This window comes from Monodelphis domestica, chromosome 1, assembly GCF_027887165.1.
Source record: "Monodelphis domestica isolate mMonDom1 chromosome 1, mMonDom1.pri, whole genome shotgun sequence".
NCBI lineage: Eukaryota > Metazoa > Chordata > Mammalia > Didelphimorphia > Didelphidae > Monodelphis > Monodelphis domestica.
In genome coordinates, this window is record NC_077227.1 from 15,516,958 (window position 1) to 15,538,564 (window position 21,607).

The following is a 21,607-nucleotide window of genomic DNA, read 5'->3' on the forward strand; positions in this document are numbered from 1 at the left end:
GTGTAGGTGGGAGCGATAGACCCCAATGTGGGGATGGAGGAAACTTGCCTCAGAAGCCTGCATCAACACCTCTCCCAGGAGCCTTTAACGGCACAGAAGGTCCTTCTTTAAAAAAAAATTAAACTGAGCAAAGTCATCTAATTGGAAGATTGCTAAAACAATTAGAAAGGAGAGTAAAGCAAGAAGCAAGCAAAGCAGAAAGAGTAGAGCTAGTACACACAATGGAAACTATTAAGTGATTGACATTGAAGCTCAATGCCAATGGATAGAGAGTGCTGGCCTTGGAATGAGGAAAATACAGGTTCAAGCATTGGCCTACACTGTGGGTGATGTGTTCTCTGCTGGCTAAACTTGTCCTCTTCACTTCTCTGTGCCTCAGTTTCCATTTATATGACTTGGTGATAATATCCTACCCCTTAGAGGTTTATTATGAAAATGAATGAATTTAATTTTATGTGAAGCACTCTGTAAGACTTAATATACTGTATATATGTGAACTACTCTTTTTATCAGTGTAATAAAAAGGATTTATTTTATGTCAAAGACTTTGAGTTAGATCTCACCTCTTATGTTAACTTTCTCTATGACCTTGGGAAAATCTCTTAACCTCTCTTGGCCTCAGCTTCCTCCTCTGTAAAGTGAGATGGTTGTACTAGATGTACTCTAGTAGTCCATCTAGGTGAGAGAATCTTTTATCCTAGGACTCTGAATCTTCATCTTGGCATGGAGGTTCCTCTGAATCTTTAAACATTATTTTGACAAAGGAAAATGAGGCACTGGAAAGTAAAATTCCTATTTAAGATGATGTTGGCACTAAGGAAAAGAAAGCCAAGATTTGATCTAAGACTACTGACTCTAAATATAATTTTCCTATATGATTTAGGAGCTAGCTTCCACCTCCCTTTCCAGAGGACGATGGATCGGCCTCGATCAAGGGATATTTACAATCTCAAAACCAAGAAAGAGAGAACCATTAGAGCTGAGCACAACTGGAATGGGCTTTCACCTCCTAAGGGGTCTGCAAGGGGCTGGCTGGATACTTGTCAGGTATAGTAAAAGGGGATTTCTTTACTGTACAGGTTGGACAAAATGGCTGTGAGGATTTCAGATGATTCCGTATTTCTGTGTTTTTGTTCTGGTTTTGGTTTTGTGCATGTATGCATTACATCTGTTTTATTATTCTTTGTTTATATCTAGAGAAAGACTTGAGGATGATCCTCTAGATTGTAGAGGGTGCAGAATATTTGTAAATGGATATGCGTACAGCTATGATACAATGTTCTCTAGATCTTCATTGTCAGAGAGGATTCCCCAAAACTTGAATTCATTTCAATTTAACTCACAAACAATTCATAAGTACTTGCTGAAAATATATAAGATACCAAGCCCTGGCTATGTAAAGGAAAAAGAAAAAAACATCTATTACCTCAAAGGTCTGAAGTTCTACTTGGGAGCAGACCAACACCTCACCTTATACCAGGATGAAATCAAAATGATTTAGAAATAAAGAATGATACAATAGGGGAGCATAAAGTAGTTGACCTATCAGACATATGGATAAGGGAAGATTCTTTGTTTCTTACCAAACAAGATGTGGAGACGTAAAATAGATAACTTTGGCATCATTAAAAAAAGTTTTTGCACAAACAAAATTGATGCAATCAAGATTAGAGGAGAAATTAAAAACTGGGGAAAATAAGTTTTATATCAAATGTCTCTGACAAGTATCTCATTTCTCAAATATATAGAGAACAGAATCAAATTTGTAAGACTGTAAGACTATAAGAAATTCCCCCAATTGACAGATGATCAAAGGCTATGAACTGGAATTTCTCAGATAAAGAAATTAAAGGTATCTACTCAAGTGAAAAAAAAAAAAAAAACCTCTCCAAATCATTATTCATTAGAGAAATGCAAACTTTGAAAAATCACACACCTCGATAAAATGGTGAATGTTGAAGGGGATATGGGAAAAGTGGGACACTAATACAATGTTGGTGGAAATCTGAACTGATACAACCATTCTAGAAAGCAATTTGGAACCATGCCACTTTGCAAACTTTTTATTAGTCAATAACAGTGCTAGATCCTTATTCCAAAAATAATTAAAAGTAGGAGAAAAATACTTACTTGTTCAAAAATATTTAAAGCAATCCTTTTTGTGGTGGCAAAATATTGGAAACTGAAATCATGATCATCAATTGAAAGCCTGAATGAGTTGATTATATGATTTTAATATAATTAATATAAGATGATTATAATGAAATAGTGTTGTGCCATAAGAAATGCAAATAAGACATAAAAAGATCTTGAAAAGACACAAAAAGTGGTGCAAAGTGACATGAGCAGACCCAGGAGAAAGGTCGACAAAGTCACAGCAATAATGTACAGTGATCAAGTGTGAATGACAACTATGATCAGCAATGGAAATCTCCATGGCATCTGCAAAAGACTGACAACAAAGGCTATGTGCTACCATAAGAGTAACTGATGGAGTTGAAATGCAGAATGAAGTATACATTTCTTCACTTTATTTCATTCATGAAATTTTCTCTATATAAGCAATATGTATCTTCTTATATAACATGATAAGCACAGAAATATATATTTAACAATTAAAGATGTACAATCTATATCATATTATCTGCTGTGTTGGGGAAGGGGAAGAGAAGGGAGGGAGAGAACATGAATTGTAAAATGTCACAAAAACAATTAATAAAATTGTATCAATATGTAATCTAGAAAATATTTAAAAAGTTCTACTTGGGATAAACCACATGTGTAAAGAAAATGAAATTGGGGGCAGCTGGGTAGCTCAGTGGATTGAGAGTTAAGCACAGAGATGGGAGGTCCTGGGTTCAAATGTGGCCTCAGACACTTCCCAGCTGTGTGACCCTGGGAAAGTCATTTGACCCCCATTGCCCAGCCCTTACCACTTTTCTGTCTTGGAGCCAATAAACAGTATTGACTCCAAGATAGGAGGTAAAGGTTTAAAAAAATAAAGAGAATTAAATAAAATATATATATTTACATATATATGATATGTACACACATATATACATGTACTGTACACACATATTATTATGCTCAAACATCCACACACATGAGAAAAATTTTGATCAATAGCAGTAACTCCCATTTATAATGAGTTTTAAGGTTTGTAAAATGCCTTACATATAGAGTTTTTCTCCAAAGTATATCATGAAAAACTTTACTAGATTAAAGTTGCAATAAGAGTTTGGGGACACTTTGTAGCATATTTGATTCTTGCAACAGTCCTTGGAGTTAGTTGCCATCATTGTCTCTATTCTACAAATAGGAAACTAAGGTTGAGACAGCTTAACATTTAGAAGGTATTTGCAGCATGGTTTGAAATGAGATCCTCCCATCTTGAAATCTAGCTCTCTATCCACTATACACATTGATTCAACAAGGAAAAGAAGCTAAAGGTCCAGAAAGCATCAAAGATGTTAAATCCAGTGAAGCAGTTGAATATAGTACTAGTCAGGAGATGCCAACAATGTCAGAATCAGAGGTCCTCGGGGTATAGTAGGTACCTTAATCCACTCCTTTCTACACCCCCCCCCCAAAGAAATCCTTCCTTCTTATCCTTCTGTTGAGTTTCCTCCTTGGGTCATGCTTACTTGCTTCAGGAAGGATACATTCCTAAAGTGCTATGTGCTAGAATGCAGAGGTCTACCATCCCTCTAACAAAAATTGCCTGCAGAATCAATCAATGTACCTACTATGTGCCACAGATAAAATAAATACAATGAATTAAATTATCCCTATTCTTAAAGAATTTACATTCTAATAGAGATAGCAAATAAACATATGTGTGTGTATGTATATATATATAGCAGAGAATTAAAGTTAATCAGTATGAATATATACCAAGCAGCTAAATAAAAGTTATCTGGGAGAGAGAATAAAAGCACTTGGGGCATCAAGAAAGATAGAACCAAGAAGATATTACCTGAGCTGCATGTTAAAGGAAACTATCTGAAAAAATACAAGTTGATTGATAGGCTGGCTTTTATAGAAAATGACTGGAAAAATGCTTTCTGTAATTTCAACTGATAAACATTTAGCTAGTCTTTCTCATCTCGATGTTCCACCTGATTTAAAGAAGAAAAGCCTTATGACAGATATCCATAATCAAGCAAATCAAATCCCTACATTGGCCACATTCCCAAATGCAAGTCTCAAAGCCTCATGTTTAAATGCACTCACTATGTCCTTTAATTTGAATATCCTCGCCTGTGTATTCCAGAGCCAAATGTTTCTTAGCAGCTTATGTTTATAAGAACAGACTTTAGCCAAGAGGGTGAGGAGTGATCCCCCCTTCTTTTTAACTCTGAAGCAAACTTATTTACATACTTATCTTCACCAAGGAATTGGTTAGAATCTCTTAAACAATCATACTTCTAGAAGTTACTGGGAATCCAGAATAAAAGGCTTTATTCTGGAACGTTTACTACTGCTTTAATAGAGGAAAATACTTGTGGGAAAACACTTTGCTGAAAGTGTAGTCATCTTTAAGAGGTTTTGGGGGAAAGACTTTTTGTTGTTTTCAATGGGCTCCAAACATCTCACGAATCTCTTAAGCTTGATGATATCTTATTTACACAAATTTGGAGTTCGGTCAAGGATAGCATCCAACAGAGTATGAACCAATACAATAGAGTTCTATGGATTTATACTTTCAAATAGTGCAGGAGAATAAGTACTGGATTGAATACAGAAAACCAGGATTCTTTAGACAAGTCATTTTATCCTCTAGGGTGTCATTTTTCTAATTTGAAAAAAAAAAAGGTTCATATTTGATGGACTCAATAAACTTAAATATCTAAATCTAGGATCTTACAAAGTATTTAAGTCTTTTTTCTATCTATCTATCTGTCTATCTATCTATCTATCCATCTGTCTACCTGTCTATCTATCTATCTCTTCATTTATTATCTGTTCATTCATTAATTTATTCATCTATTCACTTCTCTGTTAATAAATGTTTGCATATATCTAAGACTGACATTAGGTAGAGTTGAGGAGGAGTATATATCAGAATTGAGGGTCCATCTTTGCATAGATAAGAGGATGGAGATGGACTGAAATGTGCAGGGACCTGCCAAAAGTCTGGTTGAATTGAAATAATAACAAAAAAAATGAATGAATGAGAGTAAAATGTAGGTGCCTGGAAATTGGTTTAAAGAAGGCTTTAAATTTAAGTTTTAGGATTTGTAATTTCACTTGCAGGGGAGAGGGAGCCCTTGATGAAATTTTTGTAACATAGTGGTACAATTGGAGGTGTAAAATCAATGATGGCTCTTTCTTAACCTGAGTGTCAACTCAAACATATTTCCTCTGTTTCTTAGTCTTTCTTTAACAGCCATTTGGCAAACAGTACAGAAATAATGGGTCCAATTAGATGTGACAGACACCTAGAACACAGCTTTGGAATAATAAGATGACCTGTACCAATTTTTTTTTCTAGGTTCTCCTTTAGGGTCATAGTATAACATAAATTTAGAGATGGAAGGAATATATGAGATCATCCATTCAAACTTTCTCATTTCCAAGAACCTGAGTCCCAAGGGTATCTTAAATCAAGGAGCTACAGCACAAAGGGACATTGAAGATAAATCTAGTCTTAGCCCCTCATTTTACAGATGAGGAAAATGAGACCCAAAGAAATTATTCAACTTTCCTATAGAAATGAGAAGCTAAGCCGAGCTACCAACAAGAATTTGTGTATCCAGGGCAATTACTCAGACTCTAACAAGTGACTTTCCATGCAACAAAAAATAAATGTGTATGTTTGTGTGTGTGTGTGGGAGGGTCAGGCCAGAGATTCAACACAAATCCATTGTTGGAGCAGCTACACAAATTTGTGGCAAAGAAAAACAAAATCATATATATGAGGGGCTCACCCTAAATTGCTGCCTGCTGGCTTACTAGTTTTACTAAATCTTCTCATTAACTAAATGCTAAACTTTGATCTTTCTTCATGTATTGTTGAAATAGAATATGTTAGGTGTAGCACCTTGGACAAAAGACCCAGTCATCCTGTTCTAGCTACATCTCTACAGTTGGCATCCATAGCCATATCCTTAGAATCCAAATCCATCCTTTTTTCCCATTGGTCCATAGAGGAAGGCAATGAGCCCTGGAGATTGTTTGATGAAAGGTATTGAAATCTTAAGGGTTACTTTTTTGGAGAAACGAACCAAACAATCCTGCCTATTTTCTGGCCATCCTCTTTATTCTATTCCCATTAGAATTAGAATCCAACTCATGAAACTTTGGGCTCTGACAGGCCAAATTTTGGCTTGTCATTTCCAAATAATGTTACCTCTTATGTACCTTTCAACTTCTTGTTAGCTTCCCTTCATTTTTTTTTTTGTCTTTCCCCATTAGAATGTATGCTTCTTGCAGGCAAGGCTGACTTGTTTGCTTTTATTTCCATTTATATCCCCAGTGTTTACCCCAGTGCCTAGCACATGGAAAACAATTAATAAGAACTGTTTTGATTCATTTGAAAATTTGGAAGGAAGAATGCCATCCTTTTGCTTTTAAGTCTTTAAGAGAACAAAGTGAGTAATTTGTCTATCTTTGCTTGGCAGAACAAAAATCAATGAAAAAATCATGAAGAAAGATTGACAAATTTGCCCCCCTATAACTCTGAATATTCTCGCTGATGACAATGGAAAGAAACACACACATACACTCAAACTTTTGTTTGACAGTCCAGGAAAATGTGATACTATCAGGTTTCTACTGGAAAGACAAATAATCCCTCATCCAATTTTAACATCCCTCACTGGATTCCTGCAACATATAGCAAAATGGAAGAGTCCTGCCTCTTTAATATTAAAGCCGAAAGAAGGGACGCTGTCCTCGTACAAACAATTTTCATTTCCATACGGATTCAGTGATCCAGAATCAGACTGGCCTCATTCAGATGCCTCCCCAGAACAACAGGGAAAGCATTCATTAGTCGGGCCCACCAAGTGAATGACGCACTTCATTAAGTCCATTGCAGTCTTCCCCAATACAGGAAACTGTATTTAATTCTGCTAGACACACTCCCTTTCACTGGGTTTGGGAATGAAAGAATCCTCGGGATAATACAAACTAAACATCTGCCGAGGCCTGAGAATACTTGTACTCCAAGGACAGTGGTGAAAGTTACACCTCTCATTTTTTCTTATCTGCAAAGTCTTGGGATAAGTAAGCATCCTTTGTTTTCATCAGACATTTGAAAATGGTTTAGTTTTATTATTCTGTCAACAGGATGAGTCATTTTTGTTTTGGACATTCCAAACTATTATTGGTGATTTGATATCTGGTTTGCTTAGGGTCATTGCTATCTTTGTTTAACTTTTCAGTTAAATTCATTTGTTGTTCAATTGTTTCCAGTCATATCTGTCTTTTCATGACCCATTTTGGGGGATTTTTATTGGCAAATATACTGAAGTAGTTTGCCATTTCATTCTCTGCCTTATCTTATGGATGAAGAACTGAGGCAAACCAGATTTGAACACAGGAAGATGAGTCTTTCTGATACCAGGTCCTGGATTTATCCATTGCACCACCTTGCTGCCCCAAGGAGTTAAGTCCATTCTTGTCCATACATATTTTATATGGAAACTAAATTTGTGCACTTTATTATTCACATTGAATTTTGAGCTAGATGAGATTAAAAAAAAGTTTTCTCATTCAACTGCTTCATTTTATAAAGGAGGTGATTAAGACACAAGATGGTGAAAACATGTTTGTCAAGTCACGCAGGAATGGACTAGTAGAGCCTCCATTCAAACTCAGATTATCTGATTCTAGATTTGATATTTTGGTTAGTACTTGGGTCTTATTTTTTTAATTAAAGGTTCTGAAAGTTACATGATGAGGGTCTTTAAGGGTGAACATTTCTACTTTTGCCCAAGGTCAAAGAAAGATCAGTGATCCTTGAGGTTTATTTTCTCTACCTGGACTTAGTAACTTTGACAACTTCAGGCTTACCCATCAACTTATTCTTTGGCTGGCATTGTTGTCTGTTGTAAAATTAAGGGGTTTGACTCTACAAATTGACTTCGCTTCTAGCTCTAGATCTATGAAGCTGAAAGCCTACATAATACTGGGTGCCACCAGCTTTCTAATCTATTTATTAATTACCCACTCTGTAAAATTTGGGGTCCAAGGATTGGAGATGCAAAGACAAAAAATCAAATGAGCAAAACTGCACTCTTGAGGAGTGTACATTTGGTCTGAGATCTCTGATATGTCATCAGAAAAACACTCAGATACAAATTTGAGGAGGGAGAGAGGAGGCTAACAAGTATTACAAAAGGATTCCTATGGGAGCTGGTATATAAGTTGATTCTTGAAGAAAACTAGGAATCCTAAGGGGTAGAAGGAACACAGAAACAGTTATGGTTATGGACTAAGATAATGGCTTTGAAGTTGTTCCCAGAACTCCTGAGGGAATCATTTATTTGGACCCCAGTTTTTTCCCCTATAAACTGAAGGAATCGGACTAGATGATCCCATCCAGCTCTAAATCTATTATCTGTGAGTACATGTAAAGCATGAGGCAAAGGATATACTGTGATATCAGTGCAGGGATGAAGTATCAAAGTTTGAGACTAACAGATGGGACAGTTGGGTTGGGTCACCTAGTGGGTACTTTCAGGGGAATAGTACAAACTTAGAAAGGTAGATTGGAACTGGAATGGGAACAGCTGTAACTTAAATAGGAAATACAGAGCAATTCAGCTTCTAGGTGCATTGAACCTTTGAACATAATGCTGAGATGAACAGAAGAGAATATATTATTGCTATCAATTATGCCTAGTGGGACTACTTTCTCACTAGAAATTGACAGAAAACATTAATTAATTCTCCACTGCCATGTGGTGGCAATTCCACATTTGTCAATGAAATCTGTAAGTGAGGGGACCAAGTGAGGGAGGCCCAAGATGCCAATGATGGTCATAAATCCAGAGCACTTGATTTTTAAGAGGTAATAATAGAATTCGTAATTAAAGCGCTCAACTATGAAGGAACTAGTTCTACATCAGAATGTTATTTGGAGAGAGAATAACCAAATTCATGTCTTAAAATCATTGCTATACAGCCAAAGTAACTGTTTCTGCACCAAGACTGCAAGACAGCTGTTGAAACTCAAATAGATATTACATACAGTCATCAGAGAAGCCTATAATGGTTCAGAATTTAGAAAAGAAAAGTAATTCAGAAAATAAGAAACAGCTAAGGACTACCATGACCCAAAATGACTTTAGGTCAAGGTATTCCATAAAATGGAAAAGTGTCCCTGTAGAGGAAAAAAAAATGATAGTAGAGAGAAAGGTATACATCTAAATGTCATGTAGATTTGTGTATATATCTAGCTATCTCTATTATCTAACACATTTTATTCATTTTTGCATATACTCATACAATGTAGTTAAATTAAATCAGTATATATAAGTGCATAGATATGTGAGTGTGTGTGTGTGTGTGTGTATGTATCAGTACTTTGCACATTAAAACCCTATGGAAATTCAAATCATTATTAGGTAAGTTAGAATTGAGACAATGAGGAAAGACGTGTTTGACTCAATGTACAATGCTTTTCCAACTAGACAAGGGTGTTATAATCTTTCTTTTTCTTGGGTCACACACCCTTCTTGCAGTCTAATGAAGCACTTCCAAGAATGCATAAACTAAAATATATAGGATGACAAAGATAACCACATATGGAAATGCAGTTCCTAAAGTGTTAAAAGAAAACAGATCAATGAAGCTCAGATTTAAAAATCAAAAAACAAATTTCATGAACTTGTTTTAGTGACCAAAATACTCTGATATATATGGTAAACTAGATGAAACAGGAATAAACCACAAAATCTTGGAATGAGGTTCAGAATAAATTTTGGATTCCATTATGCCCAAAGGGTGATAAAAGACTGTCTGCCCTTTGATCCAGCCATAGCACTGCTGGGTTTGTGCCCCAAAGAGATAATAAGTAAAAAGACTTGTACAAGAATATTCATGGTTGTGCTTTTTGTGGTGGCCAAAAATTGGAAAATGAGGGGATGCCCTTCAATTGGGGAATGACTGAACAAATTGTGGTATATGTCGGTGATGGAATACTATTGTGCTAAAAGGAATAATAAAGTGGAGGAATTCCATGGGGACTGGACCAACCTCCAGGAAGTGATGCAGAGTGAAAGGAGCAGAACCAGGAAATCATTGTACACAGAGACTGATACACTGTGGTACAATCAGAGGTGATGGACTTCTCCATTAGTGGCAGTGCAGTGATCCTGAACAATCTGCAGGGATCTAGGAGAAAAACACTATCCACAAGCAGAGGATAAACTATGGGAGTAAAAACACTGAGGAAAAGCAACTGCTTGACTACAGGGGGAAGGGGATATGACTGAGGAGAGACTCTAAATGAACACTCTAGTGCAAATACCAACATCATGGAAATGGGTTCTAACCAAGAACACATGTGATACTGAGTGGAATCGTGCATCGGCTATGGAAGAGGTGGTGGGAAGGGGGGGCGGGGAGGAAAAGAAAATGATCTTTGTTTCCAATGAATAATGCTTGGAAATGACCAAATAAAATAATGTTTAAAGTGAAAAGAAATTTTTTTTGGATTCCATTATTTAGGCTCAAAAATTTTGGAATCTTGAAGTATGTGTGTTTGTGTGTGTGTGTGAATGTGCACACACATTTATCTATGCATGTTTGTGTAAGTATTTACTTCATTCAATTTTTGGTCTGCACACTATATGGGAGAGAAAACAGTACAGTACCTTGAGGGTGGAATATGGAGATGAGGACTTTGTCTTGTACATCCTGGGAATGTGTGCTGCTAGTTAATGGACTGGGGGCAAGTCCAAGTTTCCTTGTCTTTAAAATGGGTTCACAGAATTATAGAATCTCAGAATGAGAAAGAAACTCAGAGGTGAATTAAATCAACTTATACCACAAGGAGAATTCACTGCATGTCATCCAAGAAAATGGGCAATCCACTCTTTGTTGGAGGTTTGTTAAGGAAGAACCCACCACCTCTTGGATTGCACATCCTATGTTAGGATATAGCTCACCATAGATTTACAAGTGAAAAACCTTTAAGGTCATAGAGGCCAATAAGTTCATTTTGCATAGAAAGAAAGGCAGGGTGAGAAGGAAAGGGAGTACCCAGGATCACACAGGTAGGTGTTTATGGAATTAAATTCAAAATTCAGATGGGGTGGGGCACATTACAGTTCCCTGTCCACCATGCACCATTGTTCTGATTGCAAGAATGAAAGGCCATTTCCCCTCTTTCCATCAATTCTTATTTTGTCACTGTAATTAATAATAAACTTAAAAACATCATATTTATATTGCAATCCATTATAAAGTGGAAATTTCGTTCTTCTGTCAGATGGAGTGATCTCTGCTTGGGTCAACTGATTATAGGAATAATGATTAGAATGGAACCACTAGGAGGGTAGAGACTGCTATAGTTTTTAGCTCCATATTGTGAGTGCATAGCAAAGCCTCTGGCACATACTACACACTTAAAGATATTTGTTTATTGGTATATTTACGGTGCAAATTTTACTTAAAACTAAAAACTGTTTAATTCTTTAACACATTGTTCATGGGATGATTGTAAGGTTCTCTCTCCCTCTCTGCCTCTCTGTCTCTGTCTGTCTATCTGTCTCTCTCTCACTCTCCCTCTTTCTCTCACTCTCTCTCTCTCTGTCTCTCTGTCTCTGTCTGTCTGTCTCTCTCTCCCTCACCTTCTCCCTCTTTGTCTCTGTCTCTGTCTCTCTGTCTGTCTCTCACTCTCTCTCACTCTCTCTCACCCTCTCCCTCTCTGTCTCTGTCTTTCTCTCTGTCTCTTTCTCTCTCTCTCTTTCTTTTGCTCTCTTTCTCTCTCTCATATATATTACAAATGTACATTTATATGTGTATGTGGATATAAACATATAAACACATAAGTATGTGCTTTTCACTATCTAATGCTCTACACACTTTTACTAGTGAGATAATATAGCTTCAGCTGTGGGAATAGCAACGGATTTTCCCACAGAAGTGATGTGGGTCTATATGTCTATGTCTACTGAGTTGCTCCATGAGATATTCGGTGGGGACACATATCACTGAAGAATTCCCGGCACCAGCTAATCAATAACTGGGGAAGGCCAAGCGCCGGGGCTGTTGCTTCTTTCTCTAAACAAATCATTGGCCAAGAATATTCTCGAGGCGAGCTCACAATTTCCCAGATGACTGCCTCCCTGGCTGCCACCCGGGTGACACCTAAGGGAAGATGACAAGTGTTGATGATATAATTATCCCAAGCAGTGAGCGAGGTCAGACAGCTACCTTCAAAGTCAAGATTAAACTCTCCATTTTGCAAGAGTCCCAGTGAATCCCCAGTGAAAGCCCCTGGCAGGAGACGAGGAGGGGAATGGATGCCCCCCGCCCGCCCGCCCCCTTGGCCCCAGCAGAGGGCTGCTGAGAGACCCGGGCGGGGCTGTGGCCGCGGCCTGCGCGTGTTCTCTCCTGTTTCAGAGGACAGGGACTCCCCAGCCCAGGGATTGAGTTGCGGTAACCTGACCACTGACACACACAGATAAATGAATTGAATAACACTTTGGTCTAAGTCAGCCAGACTCCGGGGGTCAAGTTATACCCCAAGAGCGAACTTTCTCGGAAAACGTGAATTGGAGGCAAATCCGAATTCGCCAAGTCTTTTCTCAGACGACGCGAGCCCGGGGACTCACGCCTAAAACATGCCCCAACTGGTAAATGATTTGCTCTCCAGCTGGCCGGAGTCTCGCCAACTCCACCCTCACCGTATTTAGTTACCACATCGGACAATTGGCTCCATTTCTGGGCTGCTTCCGAGTCCGGGCTCGGAGTTAACCTTACACAAGATGGTCATACTATCCTCTGGTTAACAATGGCCCTGTGAAGCCAGCCTGCAACTCTATTACATTTATGACCATCTGTTTGCACAGGAGACACACTTCGAGACTACCAACAGGCTGGTGTTCGAACTTGTTACTCTTCTCCCCAGTGCCTGAGAGCCAGCTGCCTGACGAGAAACTGACTGCTAACAGAGGGGTCTCCATTGTCCAGCGGGATCACAAGGGGGGTCTACCACCGTCTAGAGGGTCCTCTCTTCTTGACCCTGCCGTCTAAAGGGGCAACAGAAGGAATTCGCTTCTACTAAGGCAAAAGGCAATCGAGACGCATAAAATTACTCACTGTTTAATACAGAGAAAACCCCTCCAGCTTAGACACCAAGTCTACCCTCTAAAATGAGCAACATGGCCGGGGGAGGGGGGTAGCTTCAGATACCCCCAGGCAGCTTCCCTTCCAATCCCCCCCTTCAAGATCCTACACACCAAAGCAAACACCCGGGACCACTTCTCCTTTCCTTTTGCCTCTTTGGGGGGCACGAGGCGGGGGAGTGGCCCGGCCCGGGTGCTGATGAAGGAACAGAAATGATTAAGGACGAAAAGCATTTCTAATGCAATATTATGGGAGCTTCATGCTCCCACACAAGGAAAAGAGTCTAGAAGTTGAGGTAAGTGAGAGACTTGGAATCCTGCACCTCAGTCCACCCCCCAGGGCCCCACATACACACACACACACACACAAACACACACACACACACACACACACACACACACACACACACACACACACGGTCATTTCTATCTCGTGGCTGTTGTTTCTTGCCAGAAACATCCCCGAAGGCACTGTTCTCTGGCAGGCATCCTCTCCCTGGGACCAGAGGATTAACTTTCCAGGGAGTTTGCCCCTGCCCTGCTGCCTCTCTGGAGGGGTAAGGGATCAAGAACTTACTTGCCTGCTTAAAGTTTCCTGCTCGGACCATGTAAGGTTATGCAGCAAGTTTTCCTGCCAAGCCTGATTACTGAACATCCTTTTCATAGCAACGACTGTTCACATTCTTGGTCCAAGGCGATCCTGTGCCAGGTGAGGCTCATTCTTGCTTGGGGGAGTCCCCGAGAGCCAGGCTCTCCCCATGCAAAGCCAGACTCCGAATTTGTCTGAAAAATGCCTCCATATCCCTTTGCATCTTAGCCCAGAACGCGTGCCATGCTCCTCCACACTGTGCACTGCCTTCCAACTGCTCTGGCTTTCCCTAGCAGCTTGCTCGATGCTGCTAGCAGGAATGTGCCTGCCCTCTATCTGTAGCTATTAGCTCAGCATGCCTGCTTCCCTGGCACTGAAGCCCGAGCAATTAGCCACCATCCTCTCCCAGCAAATACTGGAGAGAGCTGAGCGTGCTCACTAACCTAAGGAATCCAGCGACCGCCTGGCAAGCTCTGGGCACCAATTAGGGCAGATGCCCAGGCGAGTGGCTTGGTCGGTCCTGCCCAGTCAGGCTTGCCCAGCCACACTTCTCTGTCTGTCTCCACCTCATTGGGGCTATCCAAGTTCAGCTGCTTACAATCACAGGGATGGGTATTTGACAGGTTGGAATAATCTCTTCTAAGCTCCCTCTCACCACAAACACACTAGCTAGTTAGAGCTGTCAGCCCCTATAAAGCCATCGACATCTGTCAGGGAGAAAAAGAAAACAAGAAAACAAGCCCACAAAACTTCACACGCCACAGCCCAGAAGAGTTTGGCTTTCATTGTTAATTCTTCTATTTCTTGTTTTTTAGCAAGTCAAAAAAGAAAGCCCCCACGAAAGATTGTGGCTGGCTGGCCCATCTCGGAGGAGTTCTGGAGCAGGGGAGCAATTCTGGAAAGGCTTGGGGTTATAGATGATGGCCAGATGGAAATGCACAACCTTGGTCTTTTTCTCAAACTCCAGCCTCCCATTATCAATCAGCTCCCAGTCATTCTGAATTGGACATACTATAGACCTAAACCCCCCATGTCTCCAATCTAGTCTGTTATCTCTTCCGTTTCACCACTCCTCTTCTACATTCTCTTGATCCTGTTATGAGTGAGTCATCCAAGTTCTCCTGTTAACTAATAGTTATATCATGGGCATGTCACAGCCTATTTCAAAGGATGATAAAATAATATCTTTTAACACTAGAAGGGATTTTATAAGTCAGTCAGCCTGATAGTTGTGCCCTGAGGAAACAGAGGGACAGAAAAAAGAAATGTGGCAGGTCCAGGATGATACAAGTGAAAAAGTAGCAGCAAAAGAGTCAAATTCACATTCTAGGTTTCTAAGTACATTTTCCACTGACTCATGCTGCTTCGAACCCAAAATATTTACTCTGCTACAGAAGGTACCCTTTTTTTTTAATTTTTGGAGAGGACTCATTGAAGACTAAATGAGGCACGATGGAAAGAGAATAAGACTTCAGAGCCAGAAGACTAGGGTTTGAATCTATTTTTCATTTTATTTTTTTCCAGATTACATGTTGATACAATTTAGGTAAACTCTTACCTTCTGTCTTCGAAGCAATATTAAGTATCAATTCTAAGGCAGAAAAGTAATAAAGGCTAGGCAATGGGGGTTGAATAACTTAGCCTCTGAGACACACAGCTAAGAAGTATCTGAAGCCAAATTAGAACCCAGAACCTCCTCATTCCCAACCTGGTCTTCTATCCACTGAGCCATCCTCTTGGCCTGATACTTTTTTTTTTTAAATTTTTTAAACATTATTTTATTTGGTCGTTTTCATACATTATTCACTGGAAACAAAGATCATTTTCTTTTCCTCCCCCCCCCCCACCTATTCCTCTCCCATAGCCGACTCATGATTCCACTGGTTATCACATATGTTCTTGACTCGAACCCATTTCCCTATTGTTGGAATTTGCATTATAGTGTTCATTTAGAGTCTCTCCTCAGTCTTATCTCCTCCAACCCTGTAGTCAATGTTTTGTGTAACTCTGATACAATTTTTAATAATAGTTTTATGACATTTTGTGATCCATATCCTCCCTCTTCTAAAGATGGTAGGCAGTATGATATAGATTATACACATGTGTTCTCATACAAAATATATTTCCATGTTAATCATGTTGTCGAAGAAGATACATATTGATTCCACTAGAGAAAAATTCATGGAGGAAATAAAGTAGAAAATATTATGTTTCAATTGGCATTTAGACTGTCAGTTCTTTCTATGGTGGTGGATAGCCCTCTTCATCAGGAGTTCCTAAGAGTTGGCCTGGGTTTTTGCATCACTGATAATTAATTCAATCATAGTTGATCATTGTACATTATTAGTGTTACTGCATCCAATGTTATCCCTGGTTCTGCTCGATTCACTTTGTCTCACTTCATACACCAGATATATTATTTGCTATCTGAGTGGCAGGAAGGAATATAAAGGGTCTCGATCAACTCTTCTATCTCTAAAGCTCTTGTGATGCTATGATATGCCATACTGAAGCTTCACCATGAAATGCCAGGTGTGGTTTTGTCGAAGTCTGATGATAAGACAACAGAAAGGACTAGTCATTTCAGGTCATATCATGGTAACCAAGGAAGCAGTAGAGTCCATCTGAAAATGACCACAGGTAGGGGATTTGTTACTGTCCACCTTTCTATTCATAGAAAACCAAAGACAATATAATGAGTGACATCTTGAATTGCATGTGAATTAGAGGTGAGACAGAGTTACACAAAATCTTCACCTTTACTCTGTCTTCTAAACCTACTGAAGTCCAGCAACAAGGCAACACTCAGCACAACAGGTGATGGACCAGCATGCATTAGGTCGCCTTGACTGCTTCAATGTTTGACCAAGCTCTAAGAACTCCACAGTGCCTGCTTTAATCACCTACATGTGCTGGAACAAATGTTTTTCTTTGCTCATACCTATAGAGCTGTGGTGGTGAATCTATGGCATGTGTGCCAGAGGGAGCCCTCAGAGCCCTTTCTGTGGGTGCACGCCCCATTGCCCCAGTACAGAATTTGCTAGACTTAGTAACTAGGAAACCAGAGGGACACAGGGCCAGACTACTCTTCTCTCCTTCCCCATGTGTGCCTGAGGACATTTCTCCCTTCTAAAGGGTTTGCCACCACTGTTTTAGAGTAAGTCTTCATATGCTTGAGGAAAACATCCACTTAGATCACCAACAGGTTTAACACCCATTAGGTACATTTAACCTTCTTTAGTCCTTCTGTCAAGATGGTTTTGCCAGGGTACAGCCACTGCACATGCCACAGCTTCTTGGAACTATAGATGAGAGTTGGGTGAAATGCAGGCACCAAAGATGGGTGAAAAGCTTGGCTTTAGGTAAGGGCTTGGGAAGCTAGTCCTCCCTGAATACCCCATATACTATATGAAGGTAAAGTTGGTCTGAACCCTTAGAGGGCGATGCTTTCATTCCAGATAAAGTAGATCATTGACAAATAAACAGGAATACCAAAAGAAGAATAAATAAGCTAGAAAATTCATCAAATGAATAAGAGAATAAATGAAGGAATGAACAAACAAAAAAGCATTGTCTTTTAATAATCTGGAATTAATGAGGAAGTGTGTGTGTGTGTGTGTGTGTGTGTGTGTGTGTGTGTGTGAGCACATGGGTGCATGTGAGTTCAAATAAATCAAGTCAATGTAATATAAAAGGCAAAGTGTCTTCTATTTTCTCTGAGTGGTGTTGTTCCAGGAAATCAAAAACCAACCTAGACCAGCTCTTATCTTCAAGAAACTTATATTCTACTGAGTTGGAGACAAATTTAAAAAGTTCCATGTGCTCATGATTAGTTGAAATGCCAGAAAGCATTACCTAAGGGGTAAATAATTGAACCAGAAGCTATGGATTGGTACATAGCAAGTGCTTCCTGGAGAGATGTTGCCTGAATGTTCAGCTTTTAGGGGAAAGCCCTCTAAGAAGGCTTCAAAAGAGATGAGTTTTCTCCCCACTGGTTTTACTCCATATTACTTTGAAAAGTTCAGTACTTGGTTTATAGCTCTTTGGTGAACCAACTTCTAAACCAAGCCATCCCTTCTCTGCTTGCTTCTAGCACCCTCCCCCCTGTAACTACTCTCTTTTCACTTTGAATAGATCTCATATATCCTCCTCTGGGTAGCAATTGTCTTTCCCACTAGAGTTTAGGCCCCTTGAGGACAGCGGCAAGCTTAATTTTTTTCTTTGTATTCCCAAGGACTCAATTCCTGACACAGAACAGGTGTTTAACAAATACTTATATAATTGCTTAATTATTTATACTTATCTATGTACATTCACTTCCACTGGTATCCACCTGCTCGAGAGAAGACATTGGGTCGTTTTTAGGGTTTTGTTTTCCTTTTCCTTTTTATCTTGTATGTCTATCAGGGAGAAGAGTGTCTCACATACAGTAGGTGCTTAATTGTTGAATGAATTTTAAACCTTATGGTAGTTATTTCTACATACACTATGAGTTCTGAGCTTCATGAACTTGTAAGTCTTATCTCACTGTTTTGTTGCAAGGATCAAATGAGATACTATAAATTGCTTAGCATAGTGACTGACACATGGCAGGTGCCTAATAATTACTTGTTCCCTCTATCCTTCCCCATAAAGCAAGGATATTAAAATATTGGCTGAAATAGAAGATAACTTCTTGTAATATGCATATTATTTACCTGCTGTCTTTTCTATTAAAATGTAAGATCCTTGACTATAGGGATGACACATTTTTTCTTTAAGTTCCTTGTGTCTACAATGCTCAGGATAGGACCTGGACATAGAAAATTCTTAAAAAAATGTTTGTTGACCGACTGACTAACTGAATTGGAAGAAGTAAATTGGACTCATAATACCTGCTTTATCCCAAGCATAATGGTGGGATATGGAAATATTAAGTAAAAAAAAAAATAGGCCCTTCTCTCCATAAGCTCATGTAAACAATAGGATCAGAGATAAGCTAGATGTACAATCTAGTCCAACCCCCTCATTTTATAGCTAAGAAAACTGAGGCTGAGAGGCCAAAGACTTTTCTAAGGTTATTCCAGGTGGAAAGGACCTAAGGGCAAACTAGGAGATTAGTTCAAGTTCGTTGTTTCCATAGCCATCAATCTTTCCATTTTACCACATTGCCTTCTGTGTGGTCTAGGGTTGGGGAAAGGAAAGAGAAAAGGAAGGAGGCAATGAGAAAATTCATGCCATCTGACAGGTGAGGCAACAAACACAGGCAGGTAGAGGGAATGGAAACCTCATTCCAACCCTATCCTTAAAATGAATGAGGCCTGTGTTAAATTCGGGGCGTTAATTATTCCACTAAGTGCAGCCTATGTGATTGTTGTTGTTGTTTTCTCATTATAAGAATGAAAAAGTAATTAGCAGAGTAGTCCATCTTGGGCAGTCACCTTTGTTTCTGTTTACAGAAGCAGAATACTCACTGATTTTTACTGAGCTTTGGATGAAAAGGACTAAAAGTATGTTCACAAAGGTGAACACGTTTGCAACGTGCAATTCCCCAGGCAACTTTCAAAACACGCCAGGAGTTGTCTTGATGGGTTCTCCCTGGAATTATATACATAAACATGTCTACAAACATGCACGCATAGTAAATGGATCCTAACGCACGTTAACAATTATCTCTACAGAAGGAGGACAGAGCAGCTCTGACCACTATTCATCTCATAAAATTGACTGAAGTGAGTCGAATTTTCTCTGAACTCCATTGCTAACGCTAACTTTAGTCTCTCTCTCTCTCTCTCTCTCTCTCTCTCTCTCAGTCTATCTGTTTGTCTGTCTCTCTGTCTCTGTCTGTCTTTCTCCTCATTAAATTCCAATTTTCCAAAACAAACCTGAGTGGGAGAGGGAATGAGGGAGATGGAACAGAGTGGAAGATAAAAGGAGGGCAAAGAAATGCAAGAAAAATGAGAAAGAAGTGAGAGTGGGAGTTATGCAGAGACAAGACACTGAGACAGAGAGAAGGAAAGAGATTGAGACAGAAGACAGAAGAAGGGAAGAAGATAAAAAATCATTTTGGCTACTTCTTCCCATTTCCTGAGAAATCAATCAACAAGCATTTCTTAAGTATCTACTTTTCTAGACACTATGATAAAGGTTAAAGTTAGGGATCAAAACTGACCAGGTTTTACTGGTAAACGAGACCATGATCAATGCAGGCTGGCTCCTTCTCTGCAATGTAAATAGCTAACAAGAGCATTGTCTGGAAGTTAAAGTGACTAGTCCCCACATACAGCCATTATATGTCCTAGAAAGAACTTGAATTCAAGCCTTCCTGTATCCCAATCAGATTATCTATCAATCAACTTCCAAAAGAGCTCCCCAATCCCAGAGGCAAAACACTTAGACAACTAGGGTTAGAATTAACAGGGGACTATGAATATTATGCTACTGAATATAAATGGTTGCTTTTGCAATCCTATTGAAATGGAGCAAACTTCATTCAATTCTGTAAATTAACCTAGGTAGAGAGCTTGGGTCCCTGTCTAGTTGTTTGGTGATCAAACTTTCCCTGACTTTCCCAAACTTTCCTTTCCTAACCTTAAATAAACCTACCTAACTTTCTTTGGAGTCTAGCCTGATTTAATTTACTCCCTAGCCTACCTACAAGAAAACCCTGGTCAATTTCTCTACCATGGGGGGGTGGGTTGGGGCACCAGCTACCTTTTTCCCTTTCTTTCCCTAAATTTCCTCCTTTTACCCTGTCACAGCTGGTTCCCTAAATTTATGAAGGGCTGGTTTTCTGGTTCCTTGGAAATGCAGGTTTTCCCTGTCTGTTTCATGAAGAACTTCATGTTATGAATTTAAATCCACTCTTGCAAGAAGGTGTCTTTGGGCTTCACATTTTAGACTGTCATGGATGTCTATAGTACGAAAAAAAAGTATAATCCCTGGACAATGCAAAAATCAAGGTGGTCTTGAAAATGTAATTTTTCATCATGATTTTTTTTATGACAAACTGTAATTCAATGATTATTAAAGGGTGAGGGAATTGACCAAAAAGACTGGAGAGTCTGGTGACAATCCTGCTGGATATGGCTTCCAAGCCAGGCTTTTTAAACTTCCACTTTGGGTGATTGTGGACAAGTCACCTCACCTCCTACTACTTCCTTTCCTCCTCTGAAATTATTGGACCAGATGACTCCTAAGGTCCCTCTCAGTATCTGATGATCCTATGAAAAAGAAAATCACTTCTTCCACTTCTTTGATTCTTTCCTTGGGCTGTTTTCCTTCTCAGAAATGATCTCCCTCTTCTCTTTTGTATTTAAGAACATTAGCCATCCTTCAAGTCCTACACTTCCCCATGACAGCATTTCCAATCTTTTCAATCATCATGAAGCTCTCCTTTTTTTTCACCAATGATACTGTCCTTTCCCACTAAGCCAGGTAGATTGGTATCTCTTCATTATATTTAAGGATTTTCTAACATAACGTATTGATCCTACCTCAATATTTTAAACATCTATTACTTTGCTGATATAGTTATTCCCTGAGAAGTGTAGATCTAGATGCCAACATCCCTATTGTAATAGAAGGAATGAGAGTGGAACAGGGGAAATGGAAGAAGAGAGGGAAATGGGGAGAGAGGGAGAGAGATGATTTTTCTTCCCCTCTCTTTTCTGGGAGAGAGGTAGCCACATCTTGTCCTTCTGACAGAGGGAATATGTCTCCTCTGCGAATAGCT

The 21,607-nt window shown here is 39.3% G+C and overlaps 1 protein-coding gene across 2 annotated transcripts in view; it reads right to left on the reverse strand.

The window, feature by feature from the left end:
* PCDH15 (protocadherin related 15) overlaps positions 1–21,607 on the reverse strand; it is a 1,570,906-nt gene that overhangs the window by 1,151,900 nt on the left and 397,399 nt on the right. Inside the window, exon 1 of one of the 2 annotated variants that reach the window (XM_056795629.1) lies at positions 13,882–14,310. The exons of the other annotated variant lie outside the window; for it this stretch is intronic. The gene's annotated coding sequence lies outside the window, so the exon portion shown is untranslated. Of the gene's footprint in view, positions 1–13,881; positions 14,311–21,607 lie in introns of those variants that run through there. 2 annotated transcript variants of the gene reach the window in all.